Below are 21,173 nucleotides of genomic sequence, written 5' to 3'. Positions count from 1 at the left end.
CCAAGTGCCAGACAATTGGGAGCCCTTAGGGGTAACCAGAGTTAACTTTTTAGTTCCCAGAAAGGTTCAGATAAAGGCCAGATAAATCAGTCTGCCTCTCCCTTAAAGATTCTGAATAATCACGCCTTTTTCCTGTAGTTCAGAAAGATTCTCTGTCACAGCTTTTCTTTAATTCCACTGTCATTCAAACCAGCAGCTTAAGGCTTAGAAAGGAAAAGTCCTATTGCTTTCCTTCCCCATCTTGCTTCCTGCAAGTGCCCCTTCCCATAAGAGCTCTTGTGCAGATTTACCCAAAAAAGCTGGACACACCTGGTTTTTAAGGTCAGAAAACACTGATTTCAATACTACCTGGGCTACCTTCTAGTTATGTGCCCTAAGGCAAGTCATTTTACCTTCCACAGCTTCATTTCCTCATCTTCAAAATGTAGGGCCTTCATGAGAATCTAGCAAAATAATGCAAGTGGGGGCAGCTGGCTGGCCTCAGTGGGCACTCTGCAAGTATGATTTTTATGCCTGCACGTAACACTCAACTCACTCAATAAGTCTCTTTGGTTTCATGTGACCATGTGACCTTGTGGTATAAAAAGAAGTGCATTTGTTTTCTGTCCCTAGTTCCTGGCACAAGCTTCTAAAACCCTTGGGTTTTCCTGAGAGATAAGAGTGCCTTGTGGTAATGGCAGTGTTTTGTATCTTGACAGTGTCAATGTCAAGATCCTGGTTATGGTACCACAAGGATTGTCATAAGCCCATTTTATAGTCTCACACATACTCCTACTCCATCCTTAACCTTGTGCAACCACTAATCTGTTCATTTCTATAGTTTTTGTCATTTCCGGAATGTTATATATGTGGAACTATACTGTATGGAACCTTTAAGACTGGCTTTTTTTCACTGAATGAAATTTCCAGGAGAGTCATCCAACTTGTTGCATTTATTTATAGTTTCATATTTTTAATTGCTGAGTAATATTCTATAGTAAGGATGTACCACAATTTGTTTCATCACTAACCTATTGAAGGACATCTGAACGGTTTCTAATTTGGAACTATTATGAATGAAGCTACTGTTGACATTCGTGTACAGGTTTTTTTATGAACATATGTTTTAATTTATCTGGGATAAATGCACAAGAGTGCAATCACCAGGTTGTATGGTAGTTGCATAAGAAACTTCCAGTTTTGTAGAATGGCTGTATCCATTTTCATTTCCCAGCAAATAATTATTGATGCAGTCTCTCTGTAGTCTCACTCTTCTTTGTGTTAGATATTATGGTAGGTGTGTAGTGATACCTCACTGTGGTTTTCATTTGCATTTCTCTAATGGCTAATGATGTCATATATCTTTTTATGTGTTTATTGTCATCTGTATATCTTCTTTAGTGAAATGTTGGTTCATGTGTTTTGCTTTTTTTCTAATTAGATTTTTTTACTGGATATAATTTTTTATTAAGTAATGTGAGCTAAATATTTTGAACACCTTGAGTAGTTTGTGTAGTATTATTTTGCACTTCACCAAATATACCAATATATATGCACACATACAAACACACATACGACCAAAAATGTGTCTATAAATCAATCAACCTCTTTTGCTTATAAGGATCTTAAATGAGCTCTGAAAAGTTGTCAAAACATATACTGCTGAGGTTCTTAAACTTTTTAAATCATAGATGTCTCAGCACATCTGACTATAATGAACCTTCTGTTCACAAAAATATACAGAATTTTACCTTCAATTTTATAGGGTTCCTGGTGATATTGAAGGCAGCAATGAACCCCAGGTTAAGAAAACCTAGTTTGGGTCAGGGGCAGTGGCTTATGCCTGTAATCCCAGCATTTTGGGAGGTTGAGGCAGGAGGATGATTTGCCCAAGACCAGCCTGGGCAACATAGTGAGACCCTTGCCTATACAAAAAAAAAAAAAAAACCCTAAAAATTAGTCAGGTGTGGTGGCACATGCCTATAGGCCTAGCTACTCAGGAGGCTGAGGCAGGAGACTCACTCGAGGCCAAGATTTGGGGGCTATAGTGAGCTATGATTATGCCAGTGCACTCTAGTGTGGGTGACAGAACCAGATCCTGGGAAGAAAAGAAGGGACGGAGGGAGGAAGAGAGAAAGGAAGGAAGAAAAAAAGAAAGAGAGGAAGGAAGGGAGGGAGGAACGGAGGGAGGGAGGAAGGAAGGGAGGAAGGAAGGGAGGAAGGAAGGAAGGAAGGAAGGAAGGAAGGAAGGAAGGAAGGAAGGAAGGAAGGAAGGAAACCTAGTTTGCAGAATGGCTATGTGTTTGACTGGAAATGGCTTTGAAGGATTCCACATCATCTTGAAGGTATAGCTTCAGAGGAGGCTTAAAACTTCTAGCATTGGATGTCAACACCAGGTGAACATAACAATTACTGGAGTTTGTTACACAGATACCAGGGCTCACCTCCAGATCTGACCCAGTCAGTCTGGGATGAAGCTGTGTATTTTACATAGTTGACAAGCTAGGGCTGGGAAGACCAGGTGGATTAGACAACCACCCACCTTCACTAATGAACTTTTTTTTTTTTTAACTTGAAGAACTCAAGGAAAGACATTACATAATTTCCAGAATGTAATTCCCTTTGCATTGAAAAGGGAATTTTCCCTTTAGACTCTGACCTAAATACACTTTATCTCCTATTCTCATGACAAATGTAGCTCCTAAGTGCCACCAAGGAAACTTTAAAATCTTTAAAACTGTTATGGAGGCAGCTCTACCATGTTTCCGTATCCTGGGCCAAATCCCTGCAGGGTCCTCTCACCTTTGCTCTATAATGCTCACTTTTCAAAGTGAGTATTTTAGTTTATCTCTGCTATGTCCTATCCTGTAAAATCCCATCCACTGGTTAGAACACCATGCCTGATGATTCTCTGGTTACCTGCACAGAGCAGCGGGATGCCTTTGGGTGCCCTGGCTTAACTAAACAGAGCAGTAGGCTGTGCTGGCTTACCTGCTCAAAGCGGCAGGCTGTCCTGGCTTACCTGCACAGAGTGGCGGGGTCCCCTGGCTTACCTGCACGAGCGGCGGGGTCCCCTGGCTTACCTGCACAGAGCAGCGGGGTCCCCTGGCTTACCTGCATAGAGTGGCAGGGTATCCTGGCTTACCTGCTTAAGAGCAGTGGGGAGCACTGGCTTACCTGCACAGAGCACTGTGGTGCTCTGGCTTACCTGTACAGAGCAGTGGGGTGCTCCAGCTTACCTGCACAGATCAGCTGGGTACACTGGCTTACCTGCCCAGAGTAGCAGGCTGTGCTGGCTTACCTGCACAGAGCAGTGGATGCGCTGGTTTACATGCACAGTCCAGTGGGCTGCACTGGCTTAGCATCCAGTCAACTGTAGGCTTTAAAGGCAGCTGGAGTGTCCTGAAATTGCAGTTCTTCCCTTATTTATCTGGGCATTCTTGGATATGCTTCTTAACTTCTAAGTTCTGGTTTCCTTATATATAATAAGAACAACAAAATACTATCCTCACACAGGAGTTGAGAATATTGGATGAGACAATACATGCATGGTTCTTACCATAAAAAGGACATTCAGTGAAGTGTTCGTTCCCTTCCTCCTCCATGGATAGTGGCATAGTGGTATCTTTCCACCTAAAGTGAGCTTGCCCTAAGCTCTGGGGAGCTCACCCTGCCCCTCCGCTCCTCTTCCCACAGGAGACCTTTTGTTTCATACACTCCTTTTTACTTCCCTGGTGCACCAGGGTCCCTGCAATGCTATCCTGAACCTTCTCCCTTGGAGGTGAGCCCCATACCTCCCATGGCACAGACCAGGTGGTACTCAGCCATGAAGCCTCTCAAGCTTCTATGACTGAATGAATTCCCCAGCAGGGCAGAGGATGGGGGTTGGAGACTCAGAGCAGTACAGCAGGATGGTGCATTTAAAGCTGAATCATGACATGGCTCCAAACTGACAATATGTGCTGCCCGTCTGGCCCAAAGGAAGTTATGTCCTCTGACAGCCACCAGAGTAGAATCTTGAAAGAAAGGAACTAGACTTTTCCAGAAAGCAGAGATTACTCACACATGAGGATCTCTAGGAACCATGGAAATCTTGGGCCACAACCCTCCACTCATGTGTCATGCCCTATTCCAGCAATATTCTTCTTGACTTAAATGCAAAACCAATGTTTCCTCTCCTTATGTGAATAGCTCTTTTTTCGTTGTTGTTGTTGTTGTTTTGTTTTGTTTTTTTAGATGGGGTCTTACTCTGTCACCCAGGCTGCAGTGCCACCACACAACCATAACTCATTGTAGCCTAGATCTCCCAGGCTCAAGCAATCCTCCCACCTCAGCCTCCAAGTAGTTAGACTTGAGGTATGTGCCACCAAGCCCGGGTATGTTTTTTAGTTTTTTGTAGAGATGGGGTTTTGTCATGTTGCCCATTGCTGGTCTGGAACTCCTGGACTCAAGGGATCTGCCCACCTCAGCCTCCCAAAGTGCTGGAATTACAGGCATGAGCCACTGTACCCAGCTCTTTAGATACAAAGACTTCACATCCACCAGCATCTGTGACATCTCTCAGAAGACAAGCCCATGAAGGTGGCTTGCAGTGGTGAAGGGCTTGGACTCTGGTGCTAGGCTACCCCAGCAGTCTGCCTCTCTCTAGCAAGGCAAGCTTGGGCAAGTCATTTAACCTTCCTGTGCCTCAGTTGCCTCATCTATAGTGTAGAAACAATACCTGCCTCATAGCGTTATTGTCAGGATTAAGTATGAGTGAAACACTCAAGAATACACACATAGTTCTTGCTATTAAAAAGGACATTCTTAGTGCTCAGCATCTAAGAAAGCACTACACACATAGTAGCCTTACTACTATTACTGTATTTACTACTAGGAGCTGGATACTCATAAGAGCAAATGACTACAAAATGCAAACAGGACCAGGCTCTCCATGGCCCCTACAACTGCTTCCCATGCTTCTACAGCTGCTGGTCCAGTTTCATCTTCTTCCAGGCCAGCCATTCTGAAGAGTCTGGGAAAATTATCTCCTCTCCCCACCCACCTAATCCAAGGAATCTATCTTCAGTAAGCAGAGAGTTTAGGGGCAGAATCATTTCTGCAGAGCCAGCAAGCCCTTATCTACATCCTTCTTCTGAGTCAAAAACCCAAAGGCTGCAGCAGTTCTCTTCAGAGAGTTCAGCTGCTTTCTAGGTGCTGCTTGGTGTTTCCCCAGGACTAGGATCTGGTTTTTCCCTGCCCATTAACAGTAGCTCACTCAAGGCACTTACTTATTTTCTGCTATCTCCTCGTCATTTTAGTTGCTTGCCAACACAGTAGTGAAAAGTACATGCTCTGGAGTGAGATTGCTGAAGTTCAACTACTGATCATGCCTTCTCTGTGCCTCAGTCTCCTCCTCCGTAAACACATATAAATTATAGCGCCTACATCATGGGGCTGTTAGGAAAACTAAGTGAAACTTTACAGGTAAGCATTGCAGGTCATGCACAGTGCCTGGCTTATAGGTGGAAACTCAACAAAGTTTAGCTCTTTTTGTTATTTCCTTTCTTCCGTTCTCACTCATTCCCACCTACATTCTTGTAAGATGGAACCTCCTTGATTGTGATGCCAAAAGGAGAAAAAATTATCAGATTATAACCATCCCTAACATGCACACGCACGTGCGTGCGTGCACACAGACACACACACACACACACACAAACACACGCTGCCCAAGACAGCCTTCAGAGGCTGGACAACTCCATGTAGAGATGATGCTGAAGGCATTGCTAGTGGAGCCAAGCACTCCTTTCTCCCACTTAAAAGTGATGGTTTGGAGCCGATGTTTCTGGGGCTGAGTGGGGGGGAGATGGCCCCTTGTTGAATGGGCTCTCATGATAGAGTCAATATCTCACATCCCCTTCACAGGAGTCCACAGTGCACTGTGACTGAGATCAGCTGTTGTTTTCCAATTTCTTTAGCGCCCGCCTGCTGTCTAGACTAATTTAATAGCCTCCATAGCACTGGGGAGCCGGGTGTTCGGATGTTCACAGGAGTGGGAATGAAGCTGAGAGACAACCCAAGTGAGGAAAGTTAGCGCTGATGCAGCCATACATCCAGGCGCTAAGTAAACACATAGATTACAAATTCTGGAGACTCTTCTGTTAACATCTGATTAGCAAACATGCCCCTCCACGGAAAATCTCCTGCCTTTCCCTGCTTTCCTATAAAGTGATTCCTCACATAAGTGAAGGAATTCAAGACATTGGTCTCTGTGCTCTTTTGTGGCTGACGCTCTGTGTTCCTGACTGGAAGGTGGAGGAAGTGGAAGAGGAGCGTGTGTGAGTGTGATTATGTGCGTGTGTGTGTTGTGTATGTGTTTATATTGAGGGGAGGATTGGTGATGGGGGGAAGGAATAAAAGGTGCATTAAAAAGAACAGCTCCATTCTAAGCCTTTCTGTATCTGAGCACCAGGACCCCTTTCAACCCCTGGCCTATGGAGGCATTTATCACTTGAGTATCCAGAAACCTATCTTTGGGGATATGGGACAGATGACCTGGAAGAAATTTTAAATGTCTGAACTAGCCATGACAAATCTGCCCTAATTTGCATGGGATTCATGTTCATTCCAATTGTCTTTATTGGGGCGAATGTGTATCAGGCTTACACTCTATTTACTAGTTCTCAGTGACTTTCTGCAGTCTTGTAGCCACACATATGTTAAGCTTGGTTTTCTGACTGGAGTGTAGTGTGTCCTAGTGAGCTTCCTTCTCCTTACTCCCATTGCAGGAAGCTTAAGCCTAGCTCTCTACTCACTCATCTCCCCCTCCCTGCATCCAGCAGGCACGGCTATCTCTCTCTCACTTTGGGCTGCTCACTTGCCTTGATTATTTGATTTTTTCTTCTGAATGTGCCTCATCATCCTGAGGACTCCTGGTCACTCAGGATAGTCTAGGCTATGCTGTGATAGCAAACCACAATGGTTTCACTGAAATGGTTTATTTTTTAACTACGTCTTCATCATGGATCAGTGTAAGGCTAATAAATATTATACATCACTTCTAACTATAGACCATAAGACAAAATTAGCCTCAGAAATTCACCTAACTGCCAGAGGCTGGGAAATGTAGGGATCAAGTGGAATTTGAAGTGAACACCATTGTTAAAAACATCAGCTACATTCCCCTTTATCTTTACCCCTAGCTCCCCACCCCGACCAGTCAGTCACCAATGCCTACTCACTGAACCTTCCCCGTTTCTATAAAATACATCCATTCCTTCCCATCCCCAAAGATATTACTGATTTCAAGCCCTCATCACCATTGCCTTCAGTGTTGACCCCAAACCAAAGCTCCTCTATCCTCATCAGACATAATAATCTTCTTAAAGCACAAATCTGGTGATGCCAGTCACCCCCTTAAAACACTTTCACAGATCCCCATTACTTACAGGATACCTCTCTTGGCATGACCCACCAGCCCATCTCATATCAGCTCCGCCTACCTGTCCCATCTCATCTCCTCATGTCACACACGGGGACTTGGCCAAGAGTCAAGAGGAAGTGGAAATCCCAGCCATCTCCACTTGCCAAGCCTTAATTTCCGGTAATAGGCTGCAGCTTCAGGAGAGGGGCGGGGCGGGGGCAGGGTGTGGTGCCCATTTCTAAGCAAGTTTTTCTAATTCAGACAAATGCACTCTATGCTCAGGAAGCTGGATTCACCCAGAAAGGGGTATATTTTTCTATTCCACACAAACGCTTTGTATTGGCTAGCAATATAGGCAGCTAGCAGTTCTCCAAATTGAGCATCCCTTCTCTCACCTCCAGGCATTGACACATGCTGTCCGTCTGCTACCAAGTCCAACCCCACCCCGCCCATCTTGCTGGCATGGTAAAAGTTTCCTAATCCTTGATAACCCTTTTCAGACGCATCCTCACACATTCCTAGTCAGAGGTAATCATTTCCTCCTGGTCTCAATTTAGATTCCTCCAAAGGCAAGCCCTGACACAAGGATGGGCTGCAGGTGGCCTATATGGCAGATGGTCCCCCAGGAAGCACAAATAGAGAAATGGTGAAAGTGAGGTAGTAAAGTGAGAAAAGCCAGTGAAGTATGTTCATGAGGAGGTAACTACTTTCTACAACTGTGGCTCATTCCCACAGGGAAGCCCTTGAAAAACCATGAAGAATATGCTTTCCGGCAAAAACGGAAAATGGCACATTTATCACTGACTCCTGTTCCTTATCATTTCGGGGTTGCCTTTCAGCACATAAAGTCTGCAGCACTTCCTGGCTCCTGAATGGACTGAGCATCTGCATGGTTTGGGCATTGCTGGAGTAAGTAGAATGTAGAAAGTAGAATGTTTCTTTCCGTCCCAGGAAAGAAACCTGGGAAACAGGGCTTCAGGTTAGCCTAGTCAACAAAGTGTAAAACCATCACAAAGGCTCTAACCTCATGGTTCTTGTTTTAAAGAAAGCATTTAATACATATTAAATATTTATTTGTATAAATATTCTTATCACCTAGCCTAAAGCTTGTTACATAGCAGGTGTCCCACCAATGTGTGTTTAACAGAAATTTGGTTTATATCTCAGATTGACTGCTATGCCTTGTTCTCTAAAATATTTCCCCCCACATAAATGATGTCTTTCTTTTGGTAGAGAGAAAATAACCTTCTGTATCAATCTAATATTTGATTAATTTTCTTTCCTTGGGACCATTTATAGCTTATAACTAAAGCACTCTACATTCTACTTACTCCAGCTCTCCTGGCAAGGGAGAGCTGCAAGCCCATAAGGCCGCTCTTGACTCTGCCCCCAGGCTCTCAGCTCCACACTTGAGTCATCTTCCTTTTCGATTAGAATTGGTTTGCATCTACAGCTGAGTAGCTTTCTCAGCCTACTTCCTGCCCACAGAAGTTGAAAGACCCACAGGCCTCTTTTCCTTTTGAATTATCTCTGCTCATTTCACTTCAATTTAATACAATCCCTTTTAAGTATACGTTTTTTATGTATCAAACTATATTCCATTCCACCAGGCAAATGCCACATCTAGATTTCTCAGACAGGCCCTTTTCTATCTTGTGCCAGGTGTGAGGCCACTGCAGGACAAAGCCCTTCAAAGTCTTAGAAGTTCTGCTGTCAAGCACATGTGTAAGAGGCATACCACTACGATTCTTAGAAGTACTATTGTCTACCTGATGTCCACAAGACACACAATTAATTACGTACTTCAGAGTTCTGAACATCAGGTTTCACAGTCACGCCCTGGACTTTTATTTTAACTCTAAGACTGTGTTTTACTGCCCTGAGTTTAATCTTCTCCGTGAGACCATTTCTCGCTTTGAAGTCTCTTTGCTGGCTGTTGCCTGGGCCCTCTATATTGCTTCTAAACTGTGCTTGAAAACATAATAGTTTCCTTTTAAGCTCATCTCTTTCTATCTCTACCTTATCATACATTGCTAAAAGAAACCAGTCGGCACTTTCCATATCCTTTCTGGAAATCTTCTTAACCAAATCTACCAGTTTACTAGATATATTTGCTATTGTTTACATTATTCTAGTTAACTGTTGGTATGGTTTGGCTGTGTTCCCACTCAAATATCATCTATTGTAGCTCCCACAATTTTCACGTGTCGTGGGAGGGTCCCAGTGGAAGGTAATTGAACCATGTGGGTGGGTCTTTCCCATGCTGTTCTCATGATAGCAAATAAGTCTCATGAGATCTGATGGTTTTATAAAGATGAGTTTCCCTGCACAAGCTCTCTCTTCTCTTCCACCATGTAAGATGTGATTTGCACCACCTTGCCTTCCACCATGATTGTGAAACCTCCCCAGCCATGCCAAACTGCAACTCGATTAAATCTCTTTCCTTTTTAAATTACTCAGTCTAGGGTATGTCTTTGTTAGCAGCTTGAGAACAGACTAATACAACTGTGTTCCCAAACTTTTCCCTACCAGATACTTGAGTTGCCCTTTCTCCAGCCTCCAAAATCAACTTTCTGACTGTCCTTCGAGTCTTCACAACTAGTCCCCACGAGACTTTTCAAGCTGCTGTCAGTCCCCAAACCAATGCCATATGAGTGATGTGAACAAGGGATTTATTATACAGATTACACCTTGCACAGTTGTGGGAGAAACTCGTGAAGTAGAAGTCCCAAAGGGGGTATCTGCAGCATCAGAGAAGAGTCACCAAGAAGGACTCCAGTAGGAGCTGGAAGAGCCTGTGTAGTGACTGTAGATCAGCAGGGCCAGCAGTCAGGATGTGAAGTGAGGACAGAGAGGAAACATAGAATTCATAAACCTGAACCCACTGGGCAAACTGCAAACCACATCTGTCTCTCATCACCTCTACCTCAAAGATGCAGGTTCCCTCACCACAAAGACACACGTGTGTCTGGTTCAGCAGGCGGAAAGGGGAAATTGTGTGGGATTCGGAACACCTGCAGGCTCCACTGCTGCCCCATGCTGACAAGGTGAATGGGACTGCATGAGCTGCAGCAGCCCCTGGTGCCCTACCTGACCTCCAGAGCAGACCTGCTGAGGCTTCTGTCCCACCTTCCAAGTCTCAGGCAGATTTCTCTTGCAGTCACTCCTAACCCGTCCCAGGAAAGAAACCTGGGAAACAGAGCTTCAGGTTAGCCTAGTCAACAAAGTGTAAAACCATCACAAAGGCTCTAACCTCGTGGTTCTTGTTTTAAAGAAAGCATTTAATACATATTAAATATTTATTTGTATAAATATTCTTATCACCTAGCCTAAAGCTTGTTACATAGCAGGTGTCCCACCAATGCGTGTTTAACAGAAATTTGGTTTATATCTCAGATTGACTGCTATGCCTTGTTCTCTAAAATATTTCCCCCCACATAAATGATGTCTTTCTTTTGGTAGAGAGAAAATAACCTTCTGTATCAATCTAATATTTGATTAATTTTATTTCCCTTGGGACAATTTATAGCTTATAACTAAAGCACTCTACATTCTACTTACTCCAGGAAAAAGCTACATTAAAATCCATTTGAACTTAGGAGTAAGAACAAAGATGAGCTCACAGTGTTACCATTTTCCATGGGGCCTGAGTGAGAGGGCAGGGTTCATGCTTGAACACTTTCTCCTCATTAGCACTTGAGCTCCTGCGCTCAGCTCCGAGCCCTACCTCCCGACCTGACTCAGACAAGGAGAACTGAGTGATGAGGTGATAATGAGGAGCAAATGTTTTGCCCTGTTCCAGGCCAGGCTGGTACAAAGCAGGACCACAGGGTTGAGACTATACCTGGGTGTTTTAAAATCTTTCTTCATTTGGGATAAACAGCATGATGAAAATTCATCATCAGAATAATAAAGAGGAGGAAGAGGCTGCAGCAACAATGAGCACAGGTAAGAGTGTAGATTAAAATGTGCTGGCTTGGGCTCCCTGAATACACTCAAGTTCTTTTTTTTTTTTTTTTTTTGAGACGGAGTCTCACTCTGTCGCCCAGGCTGGAGTGCAGTGGCCGGATCTCAGCTCACTGCAAGCTCCGCCTCCCGGGTTTACGCCATTCTCTCGCCTCAGCCTCCCGAGTAGCTGGGACTACAGGCGCCCGCCATCTCACCCGGCTAATTTTTTGTATTTTTTTTTAGTAGAGACGGGGTTTCACCATGTTAGCCAGGATGGTCTCGATCTCCTGACCTCGTGATCCGCCCGTCTCGGCCTCCCAAAGTGCTGGGATTACAGGCTTGAGCCACCGCGCCCGGCCTCAAGTTCTTTTTATGATAGATCTTTTAGAAAATCTTAGCATTGCTATTTGCTACTTAACACTGACTACACGACTGTATAAGGAAGGAAGGAAGGAAGGAAGGAAGGGAGGGAGGGAGGGAGGGAGGAAGGAAGGAAGGAAGGAAGGAAGGAAGGAAGGAAGGAAGGAAGGAAGGAAGGAAGAGAGGGAGGGAGGGAGGAAAGAAGGAAGGAAGGAAGGAAGGAAGGAAGGAAGGAAGGAAGGAAGGAAGGAAGGAAGGAAGGAAGGAAGGAAGGAAGGAAGGAAGGAAGGAAGGAAGGAAGGAAGGAAAGAAGGAAAGAAGGAAGGGAGGTGGGGAAGGAGGAAGGGAAAATATTTCCCCGGGAGATAATAGGTAAAAAGAGATCTTTTAATATCCCAAGACCTAAAGAGCCTCGGCCTCATGCTATTATTGAAGCTCTGTTCCAAACTAATTTTTCACAAGGAAGTTCACAAGGCTCTTTCAACAGCACTGATTCTCCAAGGTCTGCAGAATGCCTAGAAAATGCAAGTGCTTTCCTAGGCCCTAGATCCAGGTTTGAGAACCTTTGCTCTTCCCAAGGTGGCTAACCCTAACAATATAGGGGTCTGATAGTGAAGAAGGAAGGAGAATGAAATTTTGGTGGACAAATAGCCATCTCTGCTACAGCCCCGAGAAACACTTTCAGAAGGACCCCCTGATGCCTTTTTGATGAAGAAGAGTCCCTCCACCTCCAGTGCCTCTAAGCCAATTTCTGGTTCTGTTGTACCATTGTCTCTCCTAACTTATTTACTCCCTGCTTCTTATTAATCCCTTTTTCTCTGCCCTTCCCACTGACTTCTATCCCCATCTTCCCCTCCTTTACTTCCAAGGTGTTCATATAGTAATTGTACTTACCAGCAATCAAATGAAACAGAAACATTGTTATGGTCCAACTTTTAAATGAGGAAACAAAGGCCCAGAGAAAATAAATCACTTGCCCAAGGTCACCCAGCTAGTTTGAGGCAGATTCAAAGCTAAAGAAACCAGGACATTGGACTCTTAAGACTTCTGTTCTTCCCACTCTTCCAAAGGCACCTCCATGCACTACCAAGTCTACATGTGAAGGGATATGTAAAAGGATGGAGAAAGTTTTTCTCTCACCCACAAGTTATCATTGAACTGTTATTCTTGAACATTAGATTCCTCCAATACTATAAATCTATGCATCATAATCAAGGTTTATAAGTTGTCCTGCTAAAGAATTGTGATCCCACGTGGTCCTTTCAATCCAAGAACACCCCAATCCTGAAGATCTAGTGAAACTTCCAGATATCTCCTTTTTAAAAAAAAAACTAATTTTTTTCTGTTTTGACAGCTAGTGTGCCTATTGTGAGTGGTTTGCTAATTTATTTATTTATGCATTGACTGTGATGACATCTACTAGTCTTGGAGCCAAAAGTATCCAAGGCTCAATATTCAGTGATGCAAGAAGAAACATAGTGAGTGGTAAGACAAGGCCCTGTCCTAAAGGAGTCCACAATCGACTTTGGAAGATGTCTAAAGAGACCAACTAATTCTTCTACAAGTCATAGTGGAATAGATTATCTCAAAGGCAGAGATTTCAGAAGATAAAGCAAATATTTCTGGAGAAGGACATTAGATAAGGCTTCATTCAAGAAGTGGAATCTGAATGGTGTGCTGAACGATGACTAATATTCTGGTAGACAGAGATGTAGGCCAGATTCCTTCAGGTAGAGAGAATATCATGATCAACAGCCAGATTTTGTTTGTTTGTTTGTTTGTTTTATTATACTTTAAGTTCTAGGGTACATGTGCACAACATGCAGGTTTTTTACACAGGTATACATGTGCCAAGTTGGTTTGCTGCACCCATCAACTCATCATTTACATTAGGTATTTCTCCTAACGCTATCCTTCCCCCAGCGCCCCACCCCCCAACAGGCCCTGGTGTGTGATGTTCCTCTCCCTGTGTCTATGTGTTCTCATTGTTCAGCTCCCACTTATAAGTGAGAACATGCGGTGTTTGGTTTTCTGTCCTTGTGATCATTTGCTGAGAATGATGATTTCCAGCTCCATCTATGTCCCTGCAAAGGACATGAACTCATCCTTTTTTATGGCTGCATAGGATTCCATGGTGTGTATGTGCCACATTTTCTTTATCCAGTATATTATTGATGGACATTTGGGTTGGTTCCAAGTCTTTGCTATTGTGAATAGTGCCTCAATAAACATATGTGTGTATGTGTCTTTATAGTAGCATGATTTATAATCCTTTGGGTAGATACCCAGTAATGGGATTGCCGGGTCTAATGGTATTTCTAGTTCTAGATCCTTAAGGAATTGCCACACTGTCTTCCACAATGGTTGAACTAGTTTACAGTCCCACCAACAGTGGAAAGCATTCCTGTTTCTCTATATCCTCTACAGCATCTGTTGTTTCCTGACTTTTTAGTGATCACCATTCTAACTGGTATGAGGTGGCATCTCATTGTGGTTTTGATTCGCATTTTTCTGATGACCAGTGATGATGAGCATTTTGTCATATGTCTGTTGGCTGCATAAATATCTTCTTTTGAGAAGTGTTTGTTCATATCCTTTGCCCACTTTTTGTGAAAAGACCAAATCTACATTTGACTGGTGTCAACCTACAAAAAACTGAGGTTTTTTCTTGTAAATTTGTTTAAGTTCTTTGTAGATTCTGGATATTAGCCCTGTGTCAGATGGATAGACTGGAAAAATTTTCTCCCATTCTGTAGGTTGCCTGTTCACTCTGATGATAGTTTCTTTTGCTGTGCAGAAGCTCTTTAGTTAAATTAGATCCCATTTGTCTATTTTGGCTTTTGTTGCCATTGCTTTTGGTGTTTTAGTCATGAAGTCTTTGCCCATGCCTGTGTCACCTGGTGGTGACAAAATCTCTCAGCATTTGCTTGTCTGTAAAGGATTTTATTTCTCCTTCATTTAGGAAGCTTACTTTGGCTGGATATGAAATTCTGGGTTGAAAATTCTTTTTTTTTTTTTTTTTTTTTTTTTTTTTTTTTTTTTTTTTGAGACGGAGTCTCGCTCTGTCGCCCAGGCTGGAGTGCAGTGGCGCAATCTCGGCTCACTGCAAGCTCTGCCTCCTGGGTTTACGCCATTCTCCTGCCTCAGCCTCCCGAGTAGCTGGGACTACAGGCGCCCACCATCTCGCCCGGCTAGTTTTTTTTTTTTGTATTTTTTAGTAGACACGGGGTTTCACCGTGTAGGCCAGGATGGTCTCGATCTCCTGACCTCGTGATCCACCCGTCTCGGCCTCCCAAAGTGCTGGGAATACAGGCTTGAGCCACCGCGCCCAGCCGAAAATTCTTTTCTTTAAGAATGTTGAATATTGGCCCCCACTCTCTTCTGACTTGTAGGGTTTCTGCCGAGAGATCTGCCGTTAGTCTGATGGGCTTCCCTTTGTGGGTAACCTGACCTTTCTCTCTGGCTGCCCTTAAAATTTTTTCCTTCATTTCAACCTTGGTGAATCTGACAATTATATGTCTTGGGGTTGCTCTTCTTGAGGAGTATCTTTGTGGTGTTCTCTGTATTTCCTGAATTTTAATGTTGGCCTGCCTTGCTAGGTTGGGGAACTTCTCCTGGATAATATCCTGAAGAGTGTTTTCTAACTTAGTTCCATTCTCCCTGTCACTTTCATGCACACCAGTCAAATGTAGATTTGGTCTTTTCACATAGTCCCATACCTTTTGGAGGCTTTCTTCATTTCTTTTTACTCTTTTTTCTCTAATCTTGTTTTCTAACTTTATTTCATTTATTTAATCTTCAATCACTGATATGCTTTCTTCCGCTTGATCAAATTGGCTCATGAAGTTTGTGTATACTTCGTGAAATTCTTGTACTGTGGTTTTCAGCTCCATCAGGTAATTTAAGCTCTTCTCTACACTGGTTATTCTAGTTAGCCATTCATCTAACCTTTTTTCAAGGTTTTTAGCTTCCTTGTGATGGGTCAGAAAATGTTCCTTTAGCTCAGAGAAGTTTGTTATTACCAACCTTCTGAAGCCTACTTTTGTCAACTCATTAAACTCATTCTCTGTCCAGTTTTGTTCCCTTGCTAGCAAGGAGTTGTGTTCCTTTGCAGGAGAAGAGGCATTCTGGTTTTTGGAATTTTCAGCCTTTCTGCTCTGAAAGACTTTCTCCCCATCTTTGTGGTTTTATCTACATTTGGTCTCTGATGTTGGTGACCTATGGATGGGGTTTTGATGTGGATGTCTTTTTTGCTGATGTTGATGCTATTCCTCTATGTTTGTTAGTTTTCCTTCTAACAGACAGGCCCTTCAGCTGCAGGACTGTTGGGGTTTGCTGGAGGTCCACTCCAGACCCTGTTTGCCTGGGTATCACCAACGAAGGCTGCAGAACGGCAAATACTGCTGCCTGATTCTTCCTCTGGAAGCTTCGTCCCAGAGGGGCACCCAACTGTATAGGTATCTGTCAGCCCCTATTGGGAGGTGTCTCCCAGTCAGGCTACATGGGGGTCAGGGACCCACTTGAGGAGGCAGTCTGTAGATTATCAGAGCTCGAACACCACGCTGGGAGAACCACTGTTCTCTTCAGAGCTGTCAGGCAGGGACATTTAAGGCTGCAGATGCTGTCTGCTGCCTTTTGTTCAGATATGCCCTGCACCCAGAGGTGGAATCTAGAGAGGCAGTAGGCCTTGCTGAGTTGCAGTGTGCTGTGCCCAGTTCGAGCTTCCCTGCCTCTTTGTTTACACTGTGAGTATAGGACTGCCTACTCAAGCCTCAGCGACGGCGGACACCCCTCCCCCCACCAAGCTCCAGTGTCCCAGGTCTTTCTCAGACTGCTGCTCTAGTGGCGAGCAAGGCTCCTTGGGTGTGGGACCTGCTGAGCCAGGCACAGGAGGACATCTGCTGTCTGCCAGTTGTGAAGACCACAGTAAAAAAGCAGTATTTGGGCACCAGTGTACTGCTCCTCCAGGTACAGTCACTCATGGCTTCCCGTGACTAGGAAAGGGAAATCCCCTGACCCTTTGCACTTCCCGGGTGAGGCAACACCCCGCCCTGCTTTGGCTAACCCTCTGTGGGCTGCACCCACTGTCCAAACAGTCCCAATGAGATGAATCAGGTACCTCAGTTGGAAATGCAGAAATCACCCATCTTCTGCATCGGTCTCACTGGGAGCTGCAGACCGGAGCTATTCCTATTCCGCCATCTTGGAAGCAACCAGATTTTTTTTTTTTTAATCAAATGGAAAAACATATGTTCCACTTTGATAGTGGTATAAGAGTATTGGGAAATACAGCTGGAAAGTGAAGCCATGATGTGGAAAGCCTTGAATATTAGAGTTTGAGGTCTGAAGTTTTGACCACAGACAACAGGAAGTCATTATGGGTTCCTGAATGGGCTAACAAAACCATCAAAGCAGTATAAAAGCAAAGAAGAGGTTGAGCACGTTGGCTCACGCCTGTAATCCCAGCAATTTGGGAGACCAAGGTAGGTGGATTACCTAAGGTCAGGAATTTGAGACCAGCCTGGCCAACATGGAAAAACCCCATCTCTACTAAAAATATAAAAATTAGCTGGGTGTGGTGGCACATACCTGTAGTTCCAGCTACTTGGGAGGCTGAGGCAGGAGAATTGCTTGAACCCAGGAGGTCACTTGCAGTTAGCCAAGATTGTGCCACTGCGCTCCAGCATGGGCAACAGAGTGAGATTCTGTCTCAAAAAAAAAAAAAAAAAAAAAAAAAAAAAGCCAAGAAGATAGAAAACAAAGAGCAGTATTATTCCTACAGATATGTGACCTCTAAATTCTAACAACTATATGATGTGATTGTAAATGGAAAATCAGTGAAAATACAGCAATGCTGAAAGTGCTACCCAGAGAAAGCCATGCAGACACATCTCCAATGGCATTGGAATATCTGCCACTTCGAAACTTTGGAAAATCCATCACTATCCAGGGTCCAGGACCTGACACTCTCTGCTTTGCAGATTCGGTAACATGGATCTTGTCTCTGTCCCAGAGCAGGCTAGAATCAGGGAAACCAGAATGCCTACTTCGTTTTTCTGTTGTTTGCTTTCCATAAATACAGGGTCTTACCACATTGCCCATTCTGGTCTTGAGCTTCTGGGCTCAAACAATCTTCCCACCTCAGCCTCCCAAAGTGCTGGGATTACAGGTGTGAAAGAATGCCACTTCTCAGTTCACAGTAAGAAACAGAAATGCCCACCCACATAAGCCAGGATTTTCAGTTGCAAACAATAGAACCTATGCTATCTAGTTTAGGCCATAAAAGGAAATCATTAAAGATAATGTGAAACTCACAGAATTTCCAGAAATTCAGAGCCAGTGAATCAGGCTCAGAGACCCTACAACCAAGAAGTAAACCCAGATGCTGGATCACTCACAGGTCAGTCTCGCTGTCATTGTGGATGCAGCAACACAGCTTGCCCAGTGGACACAACGCATGACACTCTGTGTGGTGGCTGCAGGATTTTACTGCTAGGTATTTTGCTTCTGTTGCTCCTGAAAGCCCAATTACTTCCTGCCATTCTCTCTGGAAAGGTGGATGCTGAATGTGACCTTCTTCGTCATAGGGCCCATTTCACTGGTGGAACCTGGATCACTTGTCTGGCCTTAGTGTTAAGGCTGGCTTGGAACCTGGGTACAAAGGTGAAAATCTCAAAGAGAAAAATCACCAAAATATACGCTGGGAGCCCAAAAGATGTAGGGTGTCCATGATTATGACAAATGACCACTGCACATCAGCTGACTGACCTGGAGATCAGCTGGCTCTGTCACACCATCAGAAAGTTGTTTAACATGAAGTTAGAGATGGGAAGTTATGTATATGACAGTTTTTTTTTTCATAGCATTAAGTTCTAGTAACCTGTTGAATTCACTGCCACAATTCATTCATTGTACATTGGCACTCATTAGGTACAAAATTCCATGTTCAGTGATGGGTCAGGGGACAAAAATTAGTGAATCCAAGTTAAACTACGTTCCTACCCTCAAGGTGTTCACAAAATAGCTGGTAAAATAAGAAGCAGTAGAGTCCTAAGCAGTAGCAAGATCTAGAATAAGAATGCTTGTGGCTGACGTAAAGAGCAGAGAGGACTATCTTTGAGATTGAAGAAGTTAAGAAATTTGGGATAGACAAGGCACGGTGGGTCATGCCTGTCATCCCAGCACTTTGGGAGGCTGAGATGGGAGGATCACTTCAGCCCAGGAATTTGAGACCATGGTGGGCAACATAACAAGACTATCTTTTGTAGAGATGGGTCTCTACAAAAAAAAAAAAAAAAAATTAGCCAGGCATGGTGGTGCATACCTGTAGTGCCAGTTACTTGGAAGTCTGAGATGGGATTGCTTAAACCCAGGAGTTCAAGGCTGCAGTGAGCTATGATTGCACCACTGCACTCCTGTTAGCCTGGAACACAGAGAGAGACCCTGTCTTTAAAAAATAAGCAATGGAGAAGGTTAGATATTGGAAGAGTCAGTAATGTAGATACTGAAGACATTGACAATGGCAGCTGGTACTGACTGATAGAAGAGGGGGTCTCAACCAAGAGGTAGAGCATGGAGGCCTTGGAAGGCACCGGGTGGGGATGAGGGACCAGGGTATAGGCAGCAGGTGTCTCTTGAGTTTTCAAGAGAAGAGGAGTTGCCCAGTCACAATAGCAGAACCAGAGTCTGGAAGCAGCAGAGAATAAATAAAGTATGAACCCCAACCGAGGCCAAGGATAAGAGCATTGGCTCAAGGGGACAGGAGTGTTCTGGATGAGAAGAAGGGAAGCAGGTTTGGGAAAAGATGATGTTCAGGTGAGATGAAGAGACAAAGCTGCACTTGTGGAAACAGGCCAGGTGTCTGCCCATGCAACATGCACTGCACAGCACTGTGGGAAGGGACTGTGCCCTTCCTTTGCCTTCTTCAGAGACATTGCTCTCTCTTCCTTTCCTTTCCCTTCCAAGTCGCCTCCCAGGGCCATGTCTGTACTTCTATTTGCCTTTTGCAATCCGCAGAGCTAGTATAATCTTTCAGAACTTAGCCTGCAAAGAAGAAAGTGTATTTTTCCTATTAGCATGTACATCTCTTGGACAAAGAACTTGAAATCACCTTCCGCATGCCAGAGTCATTCCAGCATTGACACCTGCTTTCCCAAAGCACCAGTAATAACCCCATCTCCCTGAAAAACTATAACTTTAATAAAAAACAGGTCACACGCCAGACACCAGTATTGCCAGAACATGCAAACACACACGTACACTCTATCACCAATAACTCATAAAAGGAAATGAAATCTCTAACAGTATCCTCCTGCCAATTTCTCTAAGAAATTCCCCAGGGAAAAAAGAAGGGAGTCTCTAAATACCTTCAATACTCTGGACATAACGAGTAATGTTTCATGGTTGTCATGGAAATGGTTCTGATCCACAGAAAATGATGAGCCTTTTATCTCATTACTGAAACTCAGTTGGAGGATGAGTGTCACGGGGATGGTAAAAAAGTACATATTTGAATTCAGACAAACATGGGTTCCAGTCCTAGCTCTCTTTTACTGGCTATGCGATATTGGACAGTTACCTCTTCTAGCTCTGTCTCAGCTTCCTCCTCTATAAAATGGGAACAAGATTCCTCCTTCCCAGAGTTGTAGAGAAAATTAAATAAAGAAATATATGCAATGCACCTAGTACAGTAGCAAGTAAATGGTAACTATTACTAGCACTGCTATTGCTTAGTTATTATTCTCTTCATCACCTTTATCATTGAACCAAAGGTTCCATTTAGCTCAGAGTTGAACAGAAAGAGTCCCTCGTGCCCATGCTGAGTTCATCTATAATAGATATAAAAGCCACCTCCTTGTGATTTGGATAATGGAGGCATTCAGATTCTGTTGAGCATAATGATTAGCCTGCAAGGGTATAGCTGACAGCTCACAGAAGGAAAAGACTGAGCAGTCTCTTAGGGGCCCCTGTGCAGCTTGACCCCTTCCCATCCCTTCTCATCCTCACTCATTCCCACCCCAATTTACCCAGACACCTACTTCCTTATAACAGGGAGTGTGGGGAGTGACTCTCGATCGATAGATAGATAGATAGATAGATAGATAGATAGATAGATAGATAGAGATAGAGATAGAGATATATAGGGATATATATATATATCCCTCTCTTTCTCTCTCTCTACAGAAAACAATGACTGTACTCATACATTGCCCCTGTAGAAAGTGAAACTGCATGGCTGGGAGAATCCTATCATCATTCCACTCTCTAATGAAAGAGATTGTTTGCAAGCAGATGAAATTAAATTGTAAGCTCTATTGACTTCAACAACAGGTGCCATTTGGGCAAAGCTAAAGGGAGCCATTGAACTGTCAAAAAGATTTAACTCTTCCTGACACCATGGCATTGGGTAATAGCCTCCCACCAGTTCTGCTGCCAGAGATGTCACTACTGCAGATCCATTACACTAGATTCTCGCCCTGAA

The sequence above is a fragment of the Rhinopithecus roxellana genome, chromosome 16 (assembly GCF_007565055.1).
Source record: "Rhinopithecus roxellana isolate Shanxi Qingling chromosome 16, ASM756505v1, whole genome shotgun sequence".
NCBI classification, from domain to species: domain Eukaryota; kingdom Metazoa; phylum Chordata; class Mammalia; order Primates; family Cercopithecidae; genus Rhinopithecus; species Rhinopithecus roxellana.
Note: the sequence above shows the minus strand (reverse complement) of the source record.